At 39.4% G+C, this 27,586-nt stretch overlaps 2 protein-coding genes across 6 annotated transcripts in view; both read left to right on the forward strand.

The window, feature by feature from the left end:
* LOC106069139 (G patch domain and ankyrin repeat-containing protein 1 homolog) overlaps positions 1-27,586 on the forward strand; it is a 153,598-nt gene that overhangs the window by 60,794 nt on the left and 65,218 nt on the right. The window lies entirely within an intron of this gene.
* LOC106078643 (uncharacterized) overlaps positions 1-27,586 on the forward strand; it is a 107,054-nt gene that overhangs the window by 23,286 nt on the left and 56,182 nt on the right. The gene's annotated exons all lie outside the window — the stretch shown is intronic.

Below are 27,586 nucleotides of genomic sequence, written 5' to 3' on the forward strand. Positions count from 1 at the left end.
TTCACGTGTCTCTGTATGCCTTTAAAAGCCTCGGCATAAGAACACATACCAAGTGCGACTTTAGTGACTTGCTAGACAAGAGTCCTTCAAATATTTTTTATGATTAGCCACTGTGAGTTTCATGGTCTACTGTGAACATTAATATTTGTTTTCTATGCAGCAGGTGACCCCCCTTTTTTAAATTTATTTTTTGAAATATTTTCTTGTTACTTCTTATAGGTTTGCTTTAGTAAAATTCTAATTGTTTATAAAACTCCAGTCTTTCATTATAGGCCTACTAAGGATCAGATAGATAGTCACGTTATCGACATCTGTTTATACACTCCAGTCTTTCATTATAGGCCTACTAAGGATCAGATAGATAGTCACGTTATCGACATCTGTTTATACACTCCAGTCTTTCATTATAGGCCTACTAAGGATCAGATAGATAGTCACGTTATCGACATCTGTTTATACACTCCAGTCTTTCATTATAGGCCTACTAAGGATCAGATAGATAGTCACGTTATCGACATCTGTTTATACACTCCAGTCTTTCATTATAGGCCTACTAAGGATCAGATAGATAGTCACGTTATCGACATCTCTTAATGCAAACAACGTTGTTTTTTTGTTTGTTTTTAATTGGAAATTGTGTTTGTGGCATAGTTAGCCTGGCAGGTTAGCGTAGCCCGGGCAGTCTGTGGCTGGTAGGGGGCATCCAATAATCAATGTTGCTATGTTATGTATAATATAGATACAATGTAAACCCCGCACATGCGCACGCATCAACCACAGCGCCGCTGACGACTGGCCAAGCGGGGTGGATATTTGTGCTGCTAGGTCTAGGTCTGGGCATCGTTGCACCCCAGGCTACATGTAGACACGCTCTCACAGTAATCAATAGTATTGCTCATCGCGTGAGGTAGACACAAGTGATTGACAGGGACATGGGCTGGAGAGACAGAGAAGGTAACAGAGAGACACACACACACACAGAAAGACAGACAGAGAGAGAGAGAGAGACAGAAAGACAGACGGAGACAGAGAGAGAGACAGAGAGACTCAGAGAGATTTAAGGAGAGGGAATATGAGCAAATACAAAGTGTGTCTCACTTGAGTGACATAAAAACCGCTTAACTGTCGCACTGGGGGTTGCGAGTTCAAGTCCCTATGGAGGCTTGGAGTTTTAAATTTGAGCTGTTTCTACAGCTTCTAAAAGGAGTACGGCCTCCTTTTTGTTTAGATTGTTCACAAATAAGATTAGCCCAGAGCGCACTGACCAGATTTACGTTTTGTAGCCCATAGAAACTCTTTGTAAAAATATCTAATAATTTTTGTAACTAGTTGGGGACAAAAGACAGCTTGGCATAAATGCATTGTATGCATATTATTTATGTATTTATCCCACACATAAATACAGTGTATGCATATTATTTATGTATTTATCCCACACATAAATACAGTGTATGCATATTATTTATGTATTTATCCCACACATAAATACAGTGTATGCATATTATTTATGTATTTATCCCACACATAATTACAGTGTATGCATATTGTTTATTTATTGATCCCACACATAATTACAGTGTATGCATATTGTTTATTTATTGATCCCACACATAATTACAGTGTATGCATATTGTTTATTTTTTGATCCCACACATAATTACAGTGTATGCATATTGTTTATTTATTGATCCCACACATATATACAGTTCTAAAAACACACACACACACACACATTCGTGAGAGACAAAGAGACAGTATGGAAGTGAGGGAGAGGGAACTGATTAAGAAAAAAAAATGATCGAATGGACAGACAGAAATGGGAGTGGAGTCTTGATGGACAGACAGAAATGGGAGTGGAGTCTTGATGGACAGAAAGAAATGGGAGTGGAGTCTTGATGGACAGACAGAAATGGGAGTGGAGTCTTGATGGACAGACAGAAATGGGAGTGGAGTCTTGATGGACAGACAGAAATGGGAGTGGAGTCTTGATGGACAGACAGAAATGGGAGTGGAGTCTTGATGGACAGACAGAAATGATAGTGGAGTCTTGATGGACAGACAGAAATGGGAGTGGAGTCTTGATGGACAGACAGAAATGGGAGTGGAGTCTTGATGGACAGACAGAAATGGGAGTGGAGTCTTGATGGACAGACAGAAATGGGAGTGGAGTCTTGATGGACAGACAGAAATGGGAGTGGAGTCTTGATGGACAGACAGAAATGGGAGTGGAGTCTTGATGGACAGACAGAAATGGGAGTGGAGTCTTGATGGACAGACAGAAATGGGAGTGGAGTCTTGATGGACAGACAGAAATGGGAGTGGAGTCTTGATGGACAGACAGAAATGGGAGTGGAGTCTTGATGGACAGACAGAAATGGGAGTGGAGTCTTGATGGACAGACAGAAATGGGAGTGGAGTCTTGATGGACAGACAGAAATGGGAGTGGAGTCTTGATGGACAGACAGAAATGATAGTGGAGTCTTGATGGACAGACAGAAATGGGAGTGGAGTCTTGATGGACAGACAGAAATGGGAGTGGAGTCTTGATGGACAGACAGAAATGGGAGTGGAGTCTTGATGGACAGACAGAAATGGGAGTGGAGTCTTGATGGACAGACAGAAATGGGAGTGGAGTCTTGATGGACAGACAGAAATGGGAGTGGATTCTTGATGGACAGACAGAAATGGGAGTGGAGTCTTGATGGACAGACAGAAATGGGAGTGGAGTCTTGATGGACAGACAGAAATGGGAGTGGAGTCTTGATGGACAGACAGAAATGGGAGTGGAGTCTAAATGGACAGACAGAAATGGGAGTGGAGTCTTGATGGACAGACAGAAATGGGAGTGGAGTCTTGATGGACAGATAGAAATGGGAGTGGAGTCTTGATGGACAGATAGAAATGGGAGTGGAGTCTTGATGGACAGACAGAAATGGGAGTGGAGTCTTGATGGACAGACAGAAATGGGAGTGGAGTCTTGATGGACAGATAGAAATGGGAGTGGAGTCTTGATGGACAGACAGAAATGGGAGTGGAGTCTTGATGGACAGACAGAAATGGGAGTGGAGTCTTGATGGACAGACAGAAATGGGAGTGGAGTCTTGATGGACAGAAAGAAATGGGAGTGGAGTCTTGATGGACAGACAGAAATGGGAGTGGAGTCTTGATGGACAGACAGAAATGGGAGTGGAGTCTTGATGGACAGACAGAAATGGGAGTGGAGTCTTGATGGACAGACAGAAATGGGAGTGGAGTCTTGATGGACAGACAGAAATGGGAGTGGAGTCTTGATGGACAGAAAGAAATTGGAGTGGAGTCTTGATGGACAGAAAGAAATGGGAGTGGAGTCTTGATGGACAGACAGAAATGGGAGTGGAGTCTTGATGGACAGACAGAAATGGGAGTGGAGTCTTGATGGAAAGACAGAAATGGGAGTGGAGTCTTGATGTACAGACAGAAATGGGAGTGGAGTCTTGATGGACAGACAGAAATGGGAGTGGAGTCTTGATGGAAAGACAGAAATGGGAGTGGAGTCTTGATGGACAGACAGAAATGGGAGTGGAGTCTTGATGGACAGACAGAAATGGGAGTGGAGTCTTGATGGACAGACAGAAATGGGAGTGGAGTCTTGATGGACAGACAGAAATGGGAGTGGAGTCTTGATGGACAGACAGAAATGGGAGTGGAGTCTTGATGTACAGACAGAAATGGGAGTGGAGTCTTGATGGACAGACAGAAATGGGAGTGGAGTCTTGATGGACAGAAAGAAATGATAGTGGAGTCTTGATGGACAGACAGAAATGGGAGTGGAGTCTTGATGGACAGACAGAAATGGGAGTGGAGTCTTGATGGACAGAAAGAAATAACTCGCGAGAGATTTGTTTTTTACGATGCTACTTAAAAGAAGAGTGTAAAGAATGTGCAGACTTAAAACATTTACCTTGGTGGGGAAAAAATGCTATTAAAAAATGTACGTTGTGTTGCAATATGAGACAACCCACACACACACAACTACAACATGCCATGACATTGCAGACGATAATGAGATCCTGCGCATTATATTCTTCTTAATCTCATTAAATTCCAATGAACTTGTACTGCTTTGTTTTTGTTGGCTTCGATACAAGGTGAACAGTTTTTGTTTTTCTTTTTTGAAATGCATTTCTCTTGTCTTTGAGCCGCAAACAGAAAGTGGTTCTGGTTCTTCTCTTCACAATGGTATCAAAGCACGTGAAGCTAGTTGCTTTTGTTTCCATGTTAACACTGAACCACACTGAACCGTATACGAGAACCCTATATCTTTCTTACATTGAACCGCATACGAGAACCCTATATCTTTCTCACACTGAACCGCATACGAGAACCCTATATCTTTCTTACACTGAACCGCATACGAGAACCCTACATCTTTCTTACACTGAATCGCATACGAGAACCCTATATCTTTCTTACACTGAACCGCATACCAAAAACTCTAATCTTTCTCACACTGAATCGCATACGAGAACCCTAGATCTTTCTCACACTGAATCGCATACGAGAACCCTATATCTTTCTCACACTGAATCGCATACGAGAACCCTATATCTTTCTTACACTGAACCGCATACCAAAAACTCTAATCTTTCTCACACTGAACCGCATACGAGAAACCTATATCTTTCTCACACTGAACCGCATACGAGAACCCTATATCTTTCTCACACTGAACCGCATACGAGAACCCTATATCTTTTTCACACTGAACCGCATACGAGAACCATTTATCTTTCTCACACTGAACCGCATACGAGAACCCTATATCTTTTTCACACTGAACCGCATACGAGAACCATTTATCTTTCTCAAAATCTCACACACTGAATCATATGCGTAAATCTTATGCTTTACACTGAACCTCTTTTTCTCTCATACACTAAACCTTATGCGTAAACCTTGTGCACGAATATTTTCTTGCACGAAAGCAATTAAGGATTAAAACAGGGGCATCATAAATTAAAAAAAAAACTTGTCTGGAAATGATGGAATTGACCTTAAGCCACTTTTTGTTGCTGTTGTTGAGTTTTTCAATACGCTGATGTATGTTGTAGTTTTGAACGATTTGTTAGGAACCATTTACAAAATGTCTGTAGCATCCTTTAACTGTTTCATATGTTACCAGCCATTCTTTGTGGGCCGCTACCAATGTACTCTCTTTTTAAGACTTTAACTAGTTTCTCGATTTCGATTACCAGAATACTTGATTTCATCCACTTCATCCCTACACTTGAGTAATCGATTTCTTTGTGTGCGTAGAATTGATACGTTTTTTGTTTTTTTTTTATTCATTTCTACCATAGACATTTGAAATGCAGACTTACTGCTTGGGCAAAGTTTTCAAGTTTATAATTTTATGTATTCAGTTTATTAAATGTAGAATTGGAACTCAGTTTTACTCTTAAATACTTTCAACTTAATCTTTAACTAAGCTCTGATGCACTCTTGCAGAGTGGTCCTGTTTGAGTGATTAATTTTTTTTTTTCTTAAAGGCGTAATTCTCAACAATCTGTTCACGTTTGGGAACTATTGACAATAAAATATAATCGACTACATGTTTACAATTCTACGTATGTGCTCGAGTGGTCTCGCTTTGAAAGCGAGGACATACAAGGGCGACAATTTGAAGCTCTGTGATACTGAATGGAAAGATGAGTAATGCCGTTGAGGTGAACTAGGGAGATGGATGGCTTGGAGGGCAAAGAAGAGCTTCACTGCAATTTGTTAGAGGAAAAAAATAGTCTCAATCGTGCAAAATGTTGATTGGATACGGAAAAGGGGGGGGGGGGAATGCTGAATAAATTTATTTTTTTTATCTTATTATAGATTTATTTTGAACTGAATGATCTATTTCCTCACTTACAAAAGAGTAGATGTTATTTTATTATTTCTCTTATGGAACAACGTCTTGGATTGTAACTAGAACCTGTATTCTGAATTGTTTTAGTTCTAGAGGTCGACGCTGCATTCACTGTGTAGAGAATAAATCAGCACATAGAGACACTGTGAGAGATCAGGTGGTATTCGAAGATACAAAATAGAAAAGAGCAAAAAAATAAACCATCCCTGTAATGATATGTCCGTGTCTTTTTTTGGCTTGACTGTCTCAAGCATAGTTGTCTCAAGCACATCTGTGTCTTGGGTAGTTGTCTTTACTCTTTTAGCATGGTTGTCTCAGTAGAAGTTGTCTTTAGCATAGCTATCTCTAAACTAGTTGTCTCTAACATAGCTGTTTCTACACTAGTTGTCTCTAACATAGCTATCTCTACACAAGTTGTCTCTAACATAGCTGTCTCTACACTAGTTGTCTCTAACATAGCTGTCTCTACACTAGTTGTCTCTAACATAGCTGTCTCTACACAAGTTGTCTCTAACATAGCTGTCTCTACACTAGTTGTCTCTAACATAGCTGTCTCTACACTAGTTGTCTCTAACATAGCTGTCTCTACACAAGTTGTCTCTAACATAGCTGTCTCTACACTAGTTGTCTCTAACATAGCTGTCTCTACACTAGTTGTCTCTAACATAGCTGTCTCTACACAAGTTGTCTCTAACATAGCTGTCTCTACACTAGTTGTCTCTAACATAGCTGTCTCTACACTAGTTGTCTCTAACATAGCTGTCTCTACACTAGTTGTCTCTAACATAGCTGTCTCTACACTAGTTGTCTCTAGCATAGCTGTCTCTACACTAGTTGTCTCTAACATAGCTGTCTCTACACTAGTTGTCTCTAACATAGCTGTCTCTACACTAGTTGTCTCTAACATAGCTGTCTCTACACTAGTTGTCTCTAACATAGCTGTCTCTACACTAGTTGTCTCTAACATACCTATCTCTACACTAGTTGTCTCTAACAAACCTATCTCTACACTAGTTGTCTCTAACATACCTATCTCTACACTAGTTGTCTCTAACATAGCTGTCTCTACACTAGTTGTCTCTAACATACCTATCTCTACACTAGTTGTCTCTAACATAGCTGTCTCTACACTAGTTGTCTCTAACATAGCTGTCTCTACACTAGTTGTCTCTAACATACCTATCTCTACACTAGTTGTCTCTAACATAGCTGTCTCTAGAATAGATGTCTACACTCTGTCCTAGTTCTGACTCTCTAACGCCTCTAATGTCTAGGCTAGAGTAGTGTCCCATGAATGGGAACATTGTTTGGAAAAGAAAATGTCGCAATGACGTAAGAGCCGATGCTTTTAGTAACGGACTCACTCAAGTCTGGGGTGGAATGAAGCAGGCCTACTTGACCGATACTACCATCCTTACCCACACTTTTTTAGTAACGGACTAAAGTCTGGGGTGGAATGAAGCAGGCCTACTTGACCGATCCTACCATCCTTATCCACACTTTTTTAGTAACGGACTAAAGTCTGGGGTGGAATGAAGCAGGCCTACTTGACCGATACTACCATCCTTACCCACACTTTTTTAGTTACGGACTCAAGTCTGGGGTGGAATGAAGCAGGCCTACTTGACCGATACTACCATCCTAACCCACACTTTTTTAGTAACGGACTCAAGTCTGGGGTGGAATGAAGCAGGCCTACTTGACCGATACTACCATCCTTACTCACAATTTTTTAGTAACGGACTCAAGTCTCTGGTGGAATTAAGCAGGCCTGCTTGACCGATACTATCATCCTTACCTACACTTTTTTAGTAACGGACTCAAGTCTGGGGTGGAATGAAGCAGGCCTACTTGACCGATACTACCATCCTAACCCACACTTTTTTAGTAACGGACTCAAGTCTGGGGTGGAATGAAGCAGGCCTACTTGACCGATACTACCATCCTTACTCACAATTTTTTAGTAACGGACTCAAGTCTCTGGTGGAATTAAGCAGGCCTGCTTGACCGATACTATCATCCTTACCTACACTTTTTTAGTAACGGACTCAAGTCTGGGGTGGAATGAAGCAGGCCTACTTGACCGATACTACCATCCTAACCCACACTTTTTCCACCAGACAAATTCAGAGGTTCCCCCAATCTTTGTACAAGATTAATACATATGCATGAGGTCATCGTCCTCTCTGTAACGTCAGTTCAGATATAGAGCCACCACATCAACTTACAACTTGACATCGCACTCCAACACTCCAAGACCACTGTGATAGTGGTGGACATCCTATTACACAATGGTAATTGATACTTCCAAGTAGAAGAACATAATGACTACGGGAACTACCATACCGCTGGTGAAGGCCGCCCTCGGCGATGGCGGATAGACGGGAAGAAGTACACTTCCCCGGGTTTCAGTTATTCCTACTGTCCATTTAGTAGCGGGTAATTAAAGGTTACTTCATGCTGGAGGAAAATACCTAATTCAGTCAGTGAGTTTTTTTCCCCCCAGATAGTATTTTGTGGTTAACAATAGACTTGTAGGGGAGGTTATCGTTTTGGAAAAAAGGGGGATGCCTGAGAGAAGACGTTCCTTCCTAGCCTGATTACCTCGCTTTGTAATCATTCCGGTTAAAGAAGGGAAGAGACAGAATAAATAAAAGCGGTCGTTGTTAGCGTAGTGTAGTGACCATAGACCATTGATGGTCAGCCAGAGAACATTATTGAGTTTTGGGCAGTAAGAGTTAGGGAATGAGAGTGCAATAAGAATGACTGACACACGGACACCAAGAGGGACTAGATCTAGATCTGCTGTTAAGTGTTTTGGTTCTAATCTCTTCTGTACAACACCAGTCTCTTTAGAGCCAGATTGAAGCACAATATCGCGGCTATAGATTTAGTGTATACAACTTTGTTCACTATTGTTTAGCAAGTCTAGCCAACTTCTAATGATTATACTAATTTTACTCTTTCACTGGATCTTTCGTTGTCTAGTTTGCTATACGCCAGTATTGTTTACATTTAGCTCAAGTCTCTAATGATAGAATTGTTATTCTGTTTGGTCTTTTTTTTTCCATTTATGTTACCAGACTGTGGGATGTGTGACTGAGTAGCATAAATCCCTTGGTTACCCATCTAGGGGGCTCGTGTTTGAATCCCGATTCGAGTGAATACTTAAAGGCAGCACGGAAACCTCACTTGAACCCCCCTCCTATGACTTGTCCACAATCCACAAAAGATTGGACCATAGCACACTGCAATAGCACCAGCATTATAATGATAAGGCTTGTCTTCGAGTCCGAAAATTAATGAGGAATGCAGTATTTCCCGTGGACACGCAGTTCCAGTTGCGACCTACATATTTTGCCACACCTAAAGCTGACATAACCATTGTTCACCGGTGGTGGATTTAGATTTTCTTTTCACAGTCTACGTCTACGTCTGTCCTCGGCAGCGAATTTACTTTTGATCTCAAATATGTATCCCGCGTCCTTTTTAAATGCCCTCCAGGTGATCTCTTCTATTGTCAGTTAAAGCAAGTTGGCGCCTAAGCTGATTTTTAAGGCGTTTCCTTGGGGCACCTCTGTTACGTCGACCACCTTTCATCTCACAAAACAAAATGCTTTTGGCATGCATTCATCGCTCATACGGAATACGTGCCCTGCCTAGCGTTACTGTCGGACCATAAGAAGTCCTTCTATACTGTACATACCGGCGTTCGCAAGGACATCTATGTTTATAGTGCGATCTTGCGGTCCATGATGGAGCACAAACTAATAGTATTGGAATCACCAAGCCTAGCGCTGACTCATTAAGTATTTCACCGCTAGGACCCAACGAGAGTTTGAAAGACTGAACACAAAACTATTCAGTGCATCTCTGACACCTTTTTGTTTCCTCTCACACCTAGCTACAAACAGCTACATATCCCCGCGATGCCTCCCAGTAAAATCAGAATTTTAAAGAAAAATCAGGAAATTCAGTTAGGTGGATGTGAGTGGATGTTGAGTGTGTATGTGAGTGGATGTTGAGTGTGTATGTGAGTGGATGTTGATTGTGGATGTGAGTGGATGTTGAGTGTGTATGTGAGTGGATGTTGAGAGTGTACACTGTTAAGACAGATTAACCCATGCATTCCCTGTCACTTCTCCATCTTCCCACTCTCTCCCCCCCCCCACACACATATATACGCTAAGGCATACTCTAGTAATATTCATTTTGAACCTGTCATTGCTACCTGTCTGTTTGGCACTGCTCTGTTGTTGTCCACGTCTGTCATTGAGCTGGCTGCTACACCTGTACTAGACATTCTTTCCCCTTGTCTTTGATGATTGCTCTGGCAGCGGCATCTCCACACCTAGTGGGGGTGTCCTGAGTGCGTACGATGGTAGAGATTGGCGGGTATATTCCATCTTCACGTTAACGTTATAGTTTGAAGAGCACGGCCTATTATAAACTGATTTTAAACAATGAAACTTTGAACTCAAAGTTGTATTAGGAAGCACACTTTTGTTTTCACTTCAAGTTTCCAAAAGTGACCTGAATCACTTTCTCGAGATCGGCCTAAGTGGTTTCAACAGGATTCCGCCATTTTGGCGGAAGTAGTGCTCCCACCTTGTAATCGCACTCAACGAATTAAGTTGTTTTTTAAAAACCCAATAGAATGTATGACTTGTGGTGCACTCAACAGCTATGTCATAGAGGTGGATTTACTTGGTGCACGACATTGCCTCGTTCTGAAAAAAATTTAAAACTAATTAAGCAATTTATTCAGTACGGCTTTTACTCACTAGACATCGCAAGGCGTGTTTTAAAGACCACGTGACATTTTCTTCCAATGGTTGTACGATAAGGAGTTAAAACAAAACATGGAACCAAAAAAATAAATACATGAAACGCAAATTTTTTTTTTATGGTAGTGAGAAGTTTCTAGTAATTTCTCCACACAAGTCACCTATCTAACTCACACACACACACACACACGCACACCCAATCAGCACTCAAGGGAAATCCGCCCCAACTGATAAAATGAGTGTATTACCTGACGCACTGGCTTCTTTTTTTTTTCTTACTGGTGAAGATTGAAGGAAGGAAGGCAGAGTTTCTTATTAACTTGTCTTTGTTTCGTTCCTTTTAGCTTTTAGTAACTACGCAACATGTTTTGTCATTTTCCGTCTGCTAGTGTCAGATGTTGACGTCGGAGATGTGGGTGCACTTGTCAGAACAGTAGTTATCTCCCATTCTCATTGCTAAAATTAGGTTTACCTGAAAATGCGGATCTTTCTCTTTTTTTGATTGGTAGAACCGTTGGAAAAATTACGGTCAGTTCTGTGTATACAATGAGCTTACAAATGTTCATTTTCAAAGTGCCACATTCAACATGGAATCAGGGAATAACTGATGAAACAATCAACTGTTGAATTTGTCCTTGTATTTGTACAGACTGGGTGGTAGAGTGGATAATATATCGGTGACCTATTCTAAGGTCTCGAGCTCTTTCTTTTCTCGTGGGCAGCTTGTTGATCAAACCTTCAGATATTTGGGCATAAAGTTGTTGAAACCTGTCTACCTGCATTGCGGACTTCTGTCCGGGTCTGTCGAGGGCATCTCTGAGTTAGTAAGATAACACAAACTCTCTTTGTTATCTTTTTTTAAGTGTGTTTGTGTGTGCAATGTCCCTGTGCTCACCAGTTCAAAAGCACACATATATAGCGTAGTGAGAAAGCTAAAAGCTAAAAAGAAAATTTCTAATCGCACAGATTTATTAGTTAGTCTAGGTCATTTTTTTCTCAAACTTTTTCCCTAACGAAACACTTTGCACTTTCTGAGTATTTAGCGGAACACTTTGCTTATTTATTGAGAGGTTAATTCACGTAGTTAATTATTCTAGTAGTTCGTTGAACAGGCATTATGGTTACACGGAACCACGGAAAACAGTTGGGGAAACACTGGTCTAGATGTATTACAAATTTAATTACATGACTGATCCAAACTAATTGATACAATTACGCTTATATACGCTTTTTTTTTTTTTTTTTTTTAAGTATTTTAATATTTTCTTGTTGTATTTGTAAGTAATGGTTGATTTGTTTTAATCATACATTTCTCTTGGAATTAAGCCCACCATAAAATAATTCAGACCAGTCTTCCTGGTTGACACAGACGCCAGTCTAAACCCTAACTTAGTTCTTGTGTGTCTTATGTGTAGCACTGGAAACACGATGATTAATGTCTACACAAGAACAATAATCCCTCATTCATAAATCACATAGGTCATATTACTATAGAAGAATTATGGTTTATGGTGTAGTAGCCATTGCTAAGTACCGACCCACCCTACCCCCTAGTCATTCATTTCATTTTGGGTGAAATTGGTAGAGTTCAGGGGAAAATCTTGATAGCTCCGTCTCGCAAAGATTCTAGACGTGCATTATTTTGTTGGTCTCTCTCTCCTTCGGTCGTAGTTGGAAACCTGTTCATTTCTTCGAGCGCTTTAACACGTGACTGTAGTGCTCTATTCTGGACAGACATTGCCGTCAACATACGACCTAGGTAAAGGTGGCATTTGCTTTGGTGATAGAGGGACCAGCCGTTATTCGTATGACTCACTTTTGTACTAGAGATGAGATTATTGCTTTTCTATAGATTTCTGTGTAATTGTAACTATCTGTAACCGCGGTCTGGGGCTGTATCTTCCAAAAAATCCACATCGATGTCCACTGCTTTGATATTCCGTTGGATTATTTCCACATATCGGGGGGGGGGGGGGGTAGAGAACTGTTTTCCTTGTGCCCATGATGAGTTGTCCATAGAGGAGGACTTTCGGGCAACGTTCCTCCTCTATCTGGCAGACATGACCAATCCAACGCAAGCGGCGTTGTTTGAGGATAGCATGTTTATCTTGAGCTCTTTGGATCTACATTGTGTTCTTTGCATTGAAGTAAGCTTCTTTGCAGGCTCTTTTTCTTGCATTGCTTTTCACTGCACTGACATGGTTACCCGGGAGGCTGTGAGATTGTCAGTAGGTCATTTGACAATTCAATTCGAAATTACTAATTTTTTTTTGGTCTAAACATTTCAGCATAACGGTAGACGATGTGCATCCACCATTTCGACTATAAAGTGATAGAATTAGCTTTTTCTAAAGTGTAACCATATGAAGTGATAGACTTAGTGTTGCACCAAACTGCAAGTAGACAACTAAACCGCTCTCGGTCTATTAGATCTTAACTTATAATACTTGAAATAATTTGAATAACTTCTTTGTGAACAATATTAAATGTAACTTTGATTACAATGTAGACAAAAATCAACTTGAGATGAAATGAATAAAAATCTTAATTTTCTACAATAACACGTATTTTCAAGCAATCTGGAGTCAATTTATCGTACCTAAGATCGCTGACGACAATGCGGTTTATCTTGCATCATTCACAACCAATGGCTGACCTCTTCCATACTTCACCATAGACACACACACACACACACTCCATAAGACTTTCTCTAAAGTGTGCACGGATGTTTTCTATGAACATACTTTATGCTACACTCTGGGCAGAAGTTTAGTGTTGTCTAATGGCGTTATGTCAGAGGACGGATTTGTCCCGTGGGCCGTAGTTTTGGGCGGGTTTTTTGGCGTTTTGAGATCATGCATGCACGAAACTACTTTGTTATGGATGGCAACGAGGCACGATGAAAGCAAATGGTAATTAATAACACTAGTGTGACTAGGAACTAAAAGTGGGTCTATAGTGTAATCCCCAACTGGATATTGACTTTGGCCAGCGACTCAGGAGGACTGCCACAGCTTGATCCAGACCTCTTGCGTGTAGTTAACAAGATAAACTCAATGAAATGTGGTACCAAAAAAAAAAAAATCACGGATAAATAAACGACTATGAGCTTGCTGAGCTATGGCGTGATGACCGCCCCCCCCCCCCCCTTCCACCTCACAAGAGCGTGACCAGGAGACCAATGTCATCCATCAGCGGTGAAAGCCCTAATTCCTGCACGGGCACTTCCTGTGAGTGTAGTAAGAGCCCGGAGATTCCCTTGCAATAAAACGTCCGAAGTAATTGTCTTTTAGCCAACTCCGGTCACGTAGTAGAGAGGTGGGTATCGGGGGGGGGGGGGCAGTTAGTAGGCGGTGCAGGCTTCTTTTTTTTTTTTTTTTTAATGGACTAGACACACAGACTTTGAATGGGAGTGGGAAGAGGAGGTGGACTTGTAAGAAAAGTGGCTGAGCTCTGGTTGTGAGTGACGGCTGGATTAACGTTAGCCACTTCATACCTTTTGTTCTAAATCATGTCTGCAGTAGGAGTGTGACAAATGGTGGGTTGAGAACAGGAAGCAGGGAGGTTCCCCACATTTCTGTCGTGGCAATCACCAGTTGAAGAGTTTCAGTGGACACTGAGCTAGATTTTTTAATATTAAACTGTCATGATCTGTAGGGTCCTGAGTTTGGTACGCCATACGAGTTGAGTGTCTCTTCACGGCCTTACCTCATAGCATTTGTTGTTGTTGTTCAATTCTGTAGAGTGCAGACAAACGTTTTCAGCTCAAGTTTGTGAAGAAACAAAATAACACCACATAAATATATATTTTTTTTTGGGGGGGGGATGAACAAATCTAAATTATTGCAACTAAACCATACGCCTTCTTTGTTTCACTGTATTTAGTTCATTTTGAGACTTATTATTAGTAACTAAATCTATGTTAGTTTATATTCGAAGACAATATGTTACAAGTAGTCAGTAGTTCGAATCCTCGTCTGGGCCTGCTCATGTTTCGCCATATTTTCCTTACCTTCTTCTCTTATAAACCACGGTATCTTTAGTGCTTCTGTTATTATATGTAGCCTGTATGTCATGTGTTTTTTTTTTCATAGGCATAGTGTAAATAGCTAAATGATTTAGCTGTGCTCCGTGAGTCGTAGTTTAAGAACCCTTGCATAAGAGAGCAAGTTAGAGCAGGCTTACAACGTGACTTTACCCCTACCCCTCACACCCCAGCATGTGTGTTGGACATCTGAAGACAAATGAAGTTTATTTCTTCTTTAATGAGACGGAAGTTGTGCAGTAGACAGAAGAGAACTGTTGTGGCTATAGAATAACAGAATAGACTAGTAGAATAGACAGAAGAGAACTGGTGTGGCTATAGAATAACAGAATAGACTAGTAGAATAGACAGAAGAGAACTGATGTGGCTATAGAATAACAGAATAGACTAGTAGAATAGACAGAGGAGAACTGATGTGGCTATAGAATAACAGAATAGACTAGTAGAATAGTCAGAAGAGAACTGATGCGGCTATAGAATAACAGAATAGACTAGTAGAATAGTCAGAGGAGAACTGATGCGGCTATAGAATAACAGAATAGACTAGTAGAATAGACAGAGGAGAACTGATGCGGCTATAGAATAACAGAATAGACTAGTAGAATAGTCAGAAGAGAACTGATGCGGCTATAGAATAACAGAATAGACTAGTAGAATAGTCAGAGGAGAACTGATGCGGCTATAGAATAACAGAATAGACTAGTAGTATAGTCAGAAGAGAACTGGTGTGGCTATAGAATAACAGAATAGACTAGTAGAATAGTCAGAAGAGAACTGATGCGGCTATAGAATAACAGAATAGACTAGTAGAATAGTCAGAGGAGAACTGATGCGGCTATAGAATAACAGAATAGACTAGTAGTATAGACAGAGGAGAACTGATGTGGTTATAGAATAACAGAATAGACTAGTAGAATAGACAGAGGAGAACTGATGCGGCTATAGAATAACAGAATAGACTAGTAGAATAGTCAGAAGAGAACTGATGCGGCTATAGAATAACAAAATAAACTAGTAGAATAGTCAGAAGAGAACTGGTGTGGCTATAGAATAACAGAATAGACTAGTAGAATAGACAGAGGAGAACTGATGTGGCTATAGAATAACAGAATAGACTAGTAGTATTGTCAGAAGAGAACTGGTGTGGCTATAGAATAACAGAATAGACTAGTAGTATAGTCAGAAGAGAACTGATGTGACTATAGAATAACAGAATAGACTAGTAGTATTGTCAGAAGAGAACTGATGTGGCTAAAGAATAGTGAAATAGAAGAGAACTAATTCATAACACTGTTCCGGGACATTGACGCCTGCCAATACTTACAGTCACCATTATCAGTGAGCTCTCGGCATTTTCCTCATTAGACTACTATAAACATGTATTCTTGACTAGTTTCTATATTTTTTCAATGAAAAAAAAACTCAGATACGTTGAATGTAGTTGGTGATACCAAGCAATGGCGTGTGTAGTGTAACTGATCTATTTTGTGTAAAATATTCGTTTGTTCCCTTCTTGTTTCTTTCTAATCTCCCTTCCCCGCCCTCTTTTTCTTTGTTCTCTCCCCTTTTTGACATCTTATAGTTTTCCGACTCACCTTGATATTCGTATTCTCCAAGACTAGCCTTGTATTTGAGAAACAACTTCTTCCAAGACACCCAACGTCTTCTTACTTAAGAAGTACAACTAGATTTAAGGGGGAAAAAATGAGTTAATGCAAACATCCACCTAAGCATGGCTTCAGGCCTTCCTAGACTTTCAGAAATGTCAACCAAGAAGCTGTATGAGCTAAGGGCGAATGGCTTCCGGGTCATGATAAAGTAGCCTAACCACTCAGACTTTTTTTTTTTTGTTTAAAGTTGAGCCAATGACTTATTTCTTGTGAGTGTAGGCGTGTCATGTATGTGTGTGTGCTACAATGATTTGTCCTTTCTGTTGCAGGTGCAACACTACAACAATATATTTCTTATTGTCTCAAGTCCTTCCTCTCCCCCCCCCCCCTTTTTAATGTATTTATCTCTATGAATGAAATCAATGTGAAGTAGAAATCTCACTTTGTTATCAAGGGTTGACTCACTATGTTAAGTGGCGCTATGTTAAGTGTAAGGTTCTGCGTCAGGCGCATTCATTGTATGGGCTGCTCACTAATATAGTTCTGGTTCACTAAGTTATTCGGACTGTTCACTCATTTAGCTCTATACGTCTGGCTCACTAATTTAGTTGTGTACGTCTGGCTCATTAATATTACTCTATACGTCTGTTCACTAATTTAGATCTATATGTTTGGTTCACTAATTTTACATTATGCGTCTGGTTCACTAATCAAGTTCTATACTTCTGTTTCTATACTATATACGTCTGGCTTTATTCTATACCTTTAGGCGTCTCGTTCTTTACATTCAATGTATACGTCTGGTTCTTTACATTCAATGAAAACGTCTGGCTTTATTCTATACCTTTAGGCGTCTCGTTCTTTACATTCAATGTATACGTCTGGTTCAATAATTGATCTCTATATGTTTGATTCTCTAATTTAACTTCACACTTCTGATTCTCTAATTGAGATCTAAGGTCTGGTTCTCTAATTTAGTTTTAGATGTCTGATTCTCTAAGTTGTAAATGTCTGGTTCTCTAATTTAGTTCTAAAAGTCTGATTCTCTAATTGAGCTCTAAAGGTCTGGTTCTCTAATTTATCTATAAACGTCCTCTCTCTAATTGAGCTCAATGAAACTTGTTCACCAAGTTCTAAAAAAGACACATTACTTATAGAAAGCATAGCAGAAAGGGCATGGGTATTACAAACATTTGTTGAACCATCGACTATAGATCAGAAAGTCTTTCGTGTAATTTGTACAAAGCTTCTATCAACTCACTCTGTCTGGTCTGGTAAAAAGTGTGTACACGTTATTTTGACCACATCCATTCTCTGATCAAGATGAAACTACGCACAGTTATTTATTGACATAGACAAGGCATGAATCAATAAATATAATTAAATATGGCTAAATTTGTTGGATTTAGTCCTCTGAAAAAAAAACCCATTATTAACGCTATTTCTCCCTTACGCATTCTTCGATCAAGTTGATACTTTAAACAATTATTTATTGTACCTAACAAAACTTGAATCAATAAACAAAAATACCGAATTAGTAAACTAATAATTATCTTGGTAATTATTTTGTTTGATATCGAATAAGAAAAATAACTTGTACATTACTGGTAGATATAGTTTTAAGGAGGGAGTTCTTCCCCTTTAGATAAGCTATATTTTTTTTTATATATATCGTTTGTTAAAGATACATTATTTACATTAAATTAAAAGTACAACTCAGCATTATCATGTTGGAACATCGGATGTACTTTTCAACCAGGTTGTAAATGTAGGTAATCCAACGTTTGGTCAAGTGAAAGTCTCTCTTCGTCTTACCTTTTTATTCATATCTAGTTTTTATTTCTCTCTATCCTTCCTCTTGGGTTAGAGCTTCATCCGGCCTGTTGTAGTGTAATCTTTTGTAGGAACGCGATCTATATCCCGTGGGTGGGGGAGGACCTCGGTATCTGCTACAAGGACTATTTAAAGATACTAATTAGCAGGCGCCTTAATGTCATTCCGTGGTGATCGCTTCAGGCCATGAGAGTATTTGACAATGTTGAGTTCAACTTTCTTGGCAGTCTACCAGGCACGTAGGAAAGTGTCTGATGGTCCAACCATTAAGATTGGAACTAGCATCAAGCTTTAGGTTGGTTCTCATTCGGACTCAATCAAACAAACATTGAGGCAATGCCAAAGTTGTCTCAATCTATAGCATCTGGTAATCTGACTTTCTTAACATGTGGGTAGGATTATTTATAAAATAAATGTAAAAAAATGTAAATAAGTGAACATGGTACTGGTATTCGCATTTGCGATTTGACCTATTTCCATAGTTGTTGTTTTTATTAGTAATTAATTACCTTTACATCATCTGCCTCATAGATCGAAATATCAGAAATGTTATTTGTTTTCTATAAATATTTTAGTTATAATTATCATTTAAAAACTGGTTCGTATTTGAGGGACAATGCAAAACGGTCTAGCTAGGTTGCAAAGCTTATACTAACAATTCAATGCTGTGATTACATCATGTCTGTTGAATGCTGATCTCGCCCTGTGTATGAACTATCTTGGAGTGTGATGTATCTGTTGTGTCATTGCAGGGTGTCGGAGATGTGGTTGCTAATTAGAGATGTCTAAAGTGTTACGTGATGGGAATAAGACTTGAATACACGTAGACTCGATGTTTCTGTTTTGGTTGCATCTGCCCCGAGGTTGTTAACGGGGGCAGTCTCAAAATGTCTGACTTTGTAGTGAATAGTGAATATTCATTGTGAAATCTATCTATCTATCTATCTATCTATCTATCTATCTATCTGTCTGTCTGTCTGTCTGTCTGTCATTCAGTCAGTTAGTCTGTCTGTCTATCTATCTATCTATCTGTATGTCTGTCTTTCTGTCAGTTTTTTTTCTATGCCTGTGTTTCTCTCTCGCTCTCCATATTAAATATATGACAATGTCTTCGATTACGAAGACCAAGGATGAGTGCAGTAATTGAATACAGTTTCGACCTGCATATTTTTCCACATCTGATGCAGACAAAGCCCTTCTTATCCCACTCATTTGTCTATTCATATTTACATGTATAAATCCAGACATTAGATTATTTGTTGTATGATTTGTCTTTTCGTCTAGCTATCTCACTGAATCTTTTCTTCTGACCGGCTCTTATTTGTAGCTGTGGTAGTTACTGGTTAGCGGTGTGCAGTAGTGTTGACCACTAAGACGGCGGACAGCACTGTTTGCACAGGTCGGTCCGTGGGCTTGAATGTCCAATGTCAACAGTCACCTGCTCGCCTGTTTATTTCTCTGTTTGTTTGTGGGTAGACAGCTAGTCTGTTGGTACTACGCGAGGAAAGTCGCCTCTTCCGCCTGGATGACTTCCGCTGAGGGGAAGACAAATCTGAGAAAGTTTGTGTGTGTGGGTGTGTGTTCATCCCCCCTAGGTATGTTAAGGTGATCTTATGTTTTAGTTGTCATCTACACGACATTCTTTTTCTGACCTGATGGTCGTTCGCTCGTAGTTGGAAAAGAAAAAGAAAAGGTTTTAATCGTGGATAAACACATTCACTGATAATGACTAATAGCATTGTGCATATTAGGAAAAAACTTCAGGCTAAAGGCCTAGCATGTGTTAGTAATGTGAAAAACGGATGCTCTTCTACTGGGCTACTAGTCTAGACGGTCTCATCTCTCAGTCTGGCCCCACGCACCACGAATGTGTACATTCATGTACAGGAAGAAGAATATGTTGTTGGATTTAAGCTCCACACCTAAGGCTATCTGTTTCTGTGGCCCATTGATAACGAGGGTGTCATAGGGCCAGCACAACGCCTTTACTAGTCCCCAACTATTGTCAGATAGCCATTAGAGCTGGGTGGACTCAGAGGCGCCCTAAATATCCCGCAAAATTTAAAATCCCAGACTTCATCAGGATTCCAACCCGGGTCCCTCCGGTTCGGAAGCCAAGGGCTTTACCACCGCGCCTCCAAAAATGTTTAGACTTAGACGAATTAGTTTGTTTTCTTTTTGTAGAACAGAGTCTGTTTTCTTTCTGTAGAACAGTGATTCTCAACAAATGTACCCGGTGCACTGTTTGAATAACATATAGAAATGTAGCTTCTGGCGGACTTTGAATCTGAAGAATAACTTCTCTCTTGGTGTTCAACTACACAGGGAAATGGTAGTTTGAAGGAAAGATTCTAAACTGCTTTGTTGATCCTCATCACACAGTGGTTTTCATTACACAGACTCTTTATCAATGAAAAAAAAATTCAAAAAAAAAAATTAGAACATGGGAAGGGAACCTTGAATGAAAAAAAGGTTTTTAAAGTCTGCTGATTCTGCATTATACGCTGATGGTGCAAACTTCTTAACTGTCATTGGCCTAGCAATGTCACGTGTTACTATTAAGAAATGTCCCTGGAAACAAAATGTATGCTTTTTTGGTGTAGTATTTTATTTATTTATGTATTTTACAAATGTTGAAATAAGAGCAAAATTGTGTACTTGTCAAGTATCAACATCCAGCGTCATGTAGCGCAATGTTTCTCTCGGTGAAGCTGTGCGTGATAGAGCCACGGAAAAATAACAAAACTCTCTGGATTTAGCAGTAACGTTTTTAATCGTTCAAATTTTTTTTAGATTACGTTTTCTAACTCTGCTTTGAAAAGATTTCCGGGATTAGTGGAACGCGTTCTGCCAATCTCAAAACTTGCGACAATCGATTTCTGGTAGAAGAATGCATAGACGCCATTCTAGTGCGATCTAAGGGTGGTCTCTAGAGTAAAGACGCTTTAAACGATTTACTATGGTAGTTTTATGATGTTAGTAAGCCGTGATTTATATGATGATGTATTTGAAATTGATAGTTGTGCGATGTTTGACGACATATGTAAAGTTGATAGTTGTGTGATGTTTGACAGTGTATTTAAAGTTGATAGTCGTGTCTTGTTTTATGATGTATTTGAAATTGATAGTTGTGCGATGTTTGACGACATATGTAAAGTTGATAGTTGTGTGATGTTTGACAGTGTATTTAAAGTTGATAGTCGTGTCTTGTTTTATGATGTATTTGAAATTGATAGTTGTGCGATGTTTGACGACATATGTAAAGTTGATAGTTGTGTGATGTTTGACGACATATGTAAAGTTGATAGTTGTGTGATGTTTGACGACATATGTAAAGTTGATAGTTGTGTGATGTTTGACGACATATGTAAAGTTGATAGTTGTGTGATGTTTGACGACATATGTAAAGTTGATAGTTGTGTGATGTTTGACGACATATGTAAAGTTGATAGTTGTGTGATGTTTGACGACATATGTAAAGTTGATAGTTGTGTGATGTTTGACAGTGTATTTAAAGTTGATAGTCGTGTCTTGTTTTATGATGTATTTGAAATTGATAGTTGTGCGATGTTTGACGACATATGTAAAGTTGATAGTTGTGTGATGTTTGACAGTGTATTTAAAGTTGATAGTCGTGTCTTGTTTTATGATGTATATGAAGTTGAAAGTTATGTGTTGTTTTATGATGTAGGCCTATTTGAAGTCGATAGTTTTGTGATGTTTGATGATATGGTTAAGGTTGATAATTGTGTGTTGTTTTATGATGTATTTGATGATAGTTGTGTGATGTTTGACGACATATGTAAAGTTAATAGTTGTGTGATGTTTGACAATGTATATAAAGTTGATAGTCGTGTCTTGTTTTATGATGTATTTGAAGTTGATACTTGTGTGATGTTTGATGATGTATGTTATTTGATGGCGTACTTGATGTTGATAGCCGTGTGTTGTATGGTATTTGACGTTACTTCTCTGTCCTCCTTATTTTACTTACAATTCGTGACTGCACTTCAAGTAGTTCTTCTTGTCAAGTCTTTTGTTTTTGTTCTCAAACTGTACCAGACTTTGAGTTGCACTGAGTCTAAGAGCGACATCCCTTTCATTTCTTCTATTTTTTTTTACCTGGACTGAAGTAAATCCTATTAACAGGTGTTCAAGAGGGTCTTCCTACTTTTAGATCGACCAGGCCTACAGGTGCCTCCCTTGTCTGGATGCCTTGTTGAGACGAGAGGCTAGTTTCTAGTCTAAAAGTTCTTTGCGATGAAATCAAAGTAAAATGCATATGTTTCGGCTATTGACCCACTTGACTGGAGGCACGGAGAACAATCAGCGGAATGAGGAAGTCAACTGAGGTCATTTGTCTAGAATAAGTCCAAACTTTAAAATCAGTACTCACATCTTGATACCGAACTCTGCATTCGGACTCGCGACCTTTGCATTAGCAGCTGAGCGTTTTTAAACTCAAGTTGTCTTTAAAACTTCATTTATTTCTTTTAGTGACTTTTGGAAGTAATGTTGGTGTGAAATTACATTTTGGTCTCGTCTCTTGAGTTTTTCTTATTAGGACTAATGACTCCAGAGAGACTTGTGAATAAACTCTTAGCAATATGTAGTTGTTTTTTTTTTAAATCCCGGAACGCCTGTGTTGTTTGATCTAGTTATTTGAATGTGTGATTATTTGGATGGTTTGCGACAAGTGAAAACAGCTCGATAGCATTATCCACGTTGTATATCTTACAGTTCATCTTTGTGCTCCATTTGGAGGTTGAAAACGAACTAATAGCTTATCAGACCTATTTTTCCATGTATTGTTCCATCCAGCATCGCAAAACCCGCTCCATGCACTGATAATTGTACAACTAAATGGTGATGAAGTTTTAATTGCCAGGGCGTCAACAGCTATGGGGAGCCGCTGAAGCTACAATTCAAGTTTTAGGCCATTAAAAAAAAGAAAAAAAAAGTCTACTTATCAATCTTTATGCTCTCTTTGTTGTATATGTAATTTCGGTAAAGTATTCTTGTTTTTTTTTAACGTATTGTTTCCTCCTTGTATTACCACTTGAATACTTGCCCTTTGGTGCAGCGCTGTACGAATACTTTCAGAACGGTGATAACGTAACGGGGGAATGACGTCATAGCGGAAGCAGATAGCACGATTACCAATCGCCATTGTTGTTGATTCTAATTCTGAACTCTGCTGGTACTTGGTTTGATTTCGTTGTTTGTGGTTGAACGTATAATCTAAATTGAATAATAGTATCATCACCACCGCCAAACCAAACATGACTAAAGCTACCAACATTGACACAAGAAAGCAAATGATAATCTTTAGAGAGTAATTCTAGTCTGAATATAACGTTTTCTGTAACTGTTCTTTGATGTATGAAAATGAATCTCTACACAGTGGCTGCCTGCTTTCTAATATGTTGAAATAAAGGCAAGAAGTTATTTCTGTCAAGCTGTCTGTTGTTAGTTATGCATAACACACAAAGAGTGATAGATCTTCAGAACATGAAATATTTGTATGGCCTGCGATCATTCAAACGTTTTAGGTTTTTTGTTTTTTTCGTTTTTTTTCCTGCAAAAACAGAAAGCAAACAAAACAAAAAAATGTTGGTTAGTCCATGTATTCATTCTTCACTTCAGCCTTATCTGATAAATGATCGGCTCCAGAGCCACATCAGCCAGGCCATCTCCCGGTGTTTGAATAGAGTTATAACATCTATTCACGCGCCAACGTGTCCATCGGAACCAAAACCACCAAGTCATGGGACTAAACGTCAACAGAGGTGGCGCTGGTCAGCTAAAGTCTCTGATAAGAGAGGCTAGACTCTGTGGAATCGATTCGATTCCACTGTTTTGTTCTTCAGGATTCGACTTTCTAAAGAAATATTGACAAAATCTGTTTTCAATTGTTTGCCTGTATCAGTTTAGTGTTAGTACTGGCCCAATATATTGATGTGTTTGTATGGGTTTTGTGAAGGTTCTTCATTGATAGTTTGTTACTTTTGTAGCGTGATAGCTGTAATTGTTTTGTTCTAACTTGACCACATTGATTAATGGTGTACTATTACACGTCATTAGCCAGTCATTAGACGATCGAAAGTTTGCTTTTAAAGGAGTTCGATGATTGGACAAGGCAATGTTTTTGTCTGTTCCTGTTCCCTGTAATACCATCCATCAAATTGATCGCTATTCCCAAACTGTCTCTCTAACCACGGCAATGATTCTAATTGAATACATCCCACTGTTTATAGCTACGAGATCAACGGTTCCCAGCAGTTTTGTTTTAGTTTTTTACTTTTTAATTATGAGTCCACATGAAGCCCTGTGTAGCTTAAAGATAATCTTATGTCAGTTATAGTTTAGATTAGTCATTGGTATAGCCTAATTTTTTTTAATTTAAAAAAAAATTTTTCACTTTCATGATGATTTTAAGAATCTATTTAAGTTCATTCGTTAGCTTTTGACAGTTGGAATATTCTAGAAAAGAAATTTGCATTTAAATTCACACACGTTTTTTTCAAAAAGAATACCGTATATTATATAGTTAGTTACATCTTGATCCCGTCTAGGGCATAGGCAGCCAACCAGATTCCTCCATGCGCCTCGGTTCTGGGCGAGTCTCTTGAACTGTCCCCATGTCTTGCCCATCTGCTTGGCATCCGTTTCCAAATCGCTGCGCCATGTATTCCTGGGATGTGCCCTCTTCCTCTTTCCTTGGGGGGGGGGGGGGTTCCAGGTGAGGCATTGCCTTGTTATGTTGGATGCAGGCTTGCCAAGGGTGTGGCCTATCCGTCCCCAGCGTTTCTAAAGGATATCTTCCTCAATGAGCTTGTGCTTTGTTCTTTGCCAGTTGGTCGAGGACCTCAGGCTTTGAACTGGTGTTTTACGTGTTCATAATCTGTGCTCTAATACTCGTAACATGTCCTTTGAACTCTCGACCAGACAAGAAACTATATATTTCCGATGGTCTTCTTCCCTAGTCCAATGAAAGCGCGTCTCTGACGCTTCGTTGTGCACTGTGGGCCTAGGTATCGAGGGCACCGCGTCACTGACATATTGTATAATTTAAAAATATATATAGTTTAAAAAGTGAATGTTTCAAATACAGGCGTCCTTAGTTACTAGGCTACGTGAAGGGATATAGTTTTAAATCTTTAGAATTTTTCTACGTCAGTAGAATCAGGCGAAACTGTTGGGGAAATGAATTTCACAAGGAGATCAATGCATTTATTATTTAGTTATCGCTATGTTTTGTTTTGGTAGTTCACTTTGTATATAGCGTGTTGTTGTTTTTTTCGGATTATGCAGCAAGGGCAAACTAGCAACAGAGTTAGACAGATAAGGATAGAAAGAGAGAGGTCAAGTCTCTCCCCATTTCAAACGTTATGCTTCTCTAATCGCTATGGACCTCGGAGTTCTATTGCTTGTGGCCATCGACCTTTTTTTTTTTCTTCCTCATTTCAAGTTCCTCTATCTGGACGACATTCTGAGTTTGTGTCCCGCGGTGTTTGATCTCGGGGAGAGATTGTCTAACGCCTAGCATCAGTGATGAACCAGTTTGATAGGACATCAGCGGATAGAGCCTGCAAGAGGCTTTACACTGAACGCTATTTACAAAAATTAAAAAACCAGTGGGGAAAAAAAAAAGTAAAATAAAGAAAAAAAAAAAAAAAGTCGTTTTCTCAAAGTTTGCTTATTTCCAGGCCCGTAACTCACATCTTCTCCTCCTCCGCTCCCATGGCGACCTCTTTGAAAGATGTTGAGATTGGAGGCTAGAGTTTTATCTTGTATTAAATGCTTGGACCGGGAGGAGTGGGGGGGGACAGTGAATGTATGACTTGTATTGGTGGAGTGGCTGGAAGGGGTGGGTTAGGTTAGGAGCGGTGAAGTGTAAGATGAAATAAGGTTTGGTGTGAGTTGAACTCTCCCATGGGAGCAGATGAAGGGAGAAAACTCGTCATGCTTAAAGCTTTTATCATTTTGAAAAGACAGGGAAGGAAAAGGAGTTCATGCCCTTTTTCTCCACTACGAATGTTCTATTCGGCCTTATTTCATTGTATCGAGAAAACAAAACATCACACACACATCGGATTAGATGCTAGTTGAAGGTCATTGTTTCTGTCAAATATGTTAGGAGCTAATCACCCATTGGTTGAGTGCATCACTTTCATAGTCCAAAGTGTACTTTCACCATCATATATAACAAGCCAGTACATGACAGGATACTGGAACAACTCGGTTGAAAGATTTAGTGTTGTAGATAGATGCTGTATTTGGATTGGCCACAGGTTGCATTTTCGTGCTCTGTAAGTCAGTGATAGCATCAAGTGTGAGCACTTCAGTGAGCATCAAGTAGTATTCACTTCTCTGGTGCGGGTTGTTTTAGATGTCAATGCTGACCTGTCATGTACAGAGGGTAGAGGGGAGGGAGAAAGAAACCTTTGCTACATTTGAACATGGGGGAGTATAGCAAGGGAATTTTCACAAAAGACTGTGTCTTCAATTCCGAAGATTGCAGAAGTTTACGAGGATTCGAAGACCCCACTGTGACACACATATTTGGTCATTAATGACGTTGACGCTTCATTAAGTTACAGGTGAGGAAAAAAAAAGACGTTTCTTCAAATTAAACTATCGTATTTACCAAATTAATTTTTTTGTTTCACAATAAAAAATAAAGGGGGGTAAACCATAGCCACCGTCGTGACCCTCGTCAGCTTGCATTTGAATCTGCGACTCTTTCAACTAATCATTCTTGAAACTGGTTTCTCAAATGCAGTGTAAACCAGCTTCGGCAAGATTGATGAACTCAAGTGTAGATCTATCTCAGTATAGGGTTATGACTACAGTTTCCCGATGGGTAGAGTGCATTTTTTTTTAAAGCGTTTCTAATTTCACCTTGTGGTTGTGGTATTATTCAACTTGAACGTGCCAACGCTTAATGTATTATTGTGTCTGCATTTTTTCAAACCTGTCAAGAGGGGGGTGGGGGAACGAGTTGAGAGAGGTGAGCGAATCCTGGACATGTTTTCAATATAGGTCATGGCCAAATGTCTATCTCCTGCTTCCCTTCTAGCCTCGTATGTCATAGGCTGATATCTACGGAATGAAAGGAGATTTCAAAGTGCAGGTTCTGATTCCTGGAAACTTTGAACCAGTGGATTGCAGAGTGAGATTGTCGTGGAACTTAAACACAATAAACAAGCCGTTTAAACACACATGTCGTTTAAACACACGTTCAAATTATCTACATAGTTTTGTTGTTGTTTTTTTTTTCACAATTTTTTTTTAATGAGCGTGTCAATTTAGTCGGTTAAAGGTGTCACAGCCCCTCCCCCTTTTTTTTTTCCGACCCAAAGTCATTGATTCAACTTGAATGTTGTTACTCTAGACATGTCCAAATAAACAT

This window comes from Biomphalaria glabrata, chromosome 2 (assembly GCF_947242115.1).
Source record: "Biomphalaria glabrata chromosome 2, xgBioGlab47.1, whole genome shotgun sequence".
Classification (NCBI taxonomy): Eukaryota; Metazoa; Mollusca; class Gastropoda; family Planorbidae; genus Biomphalaria; species Biomphalaria glabrata.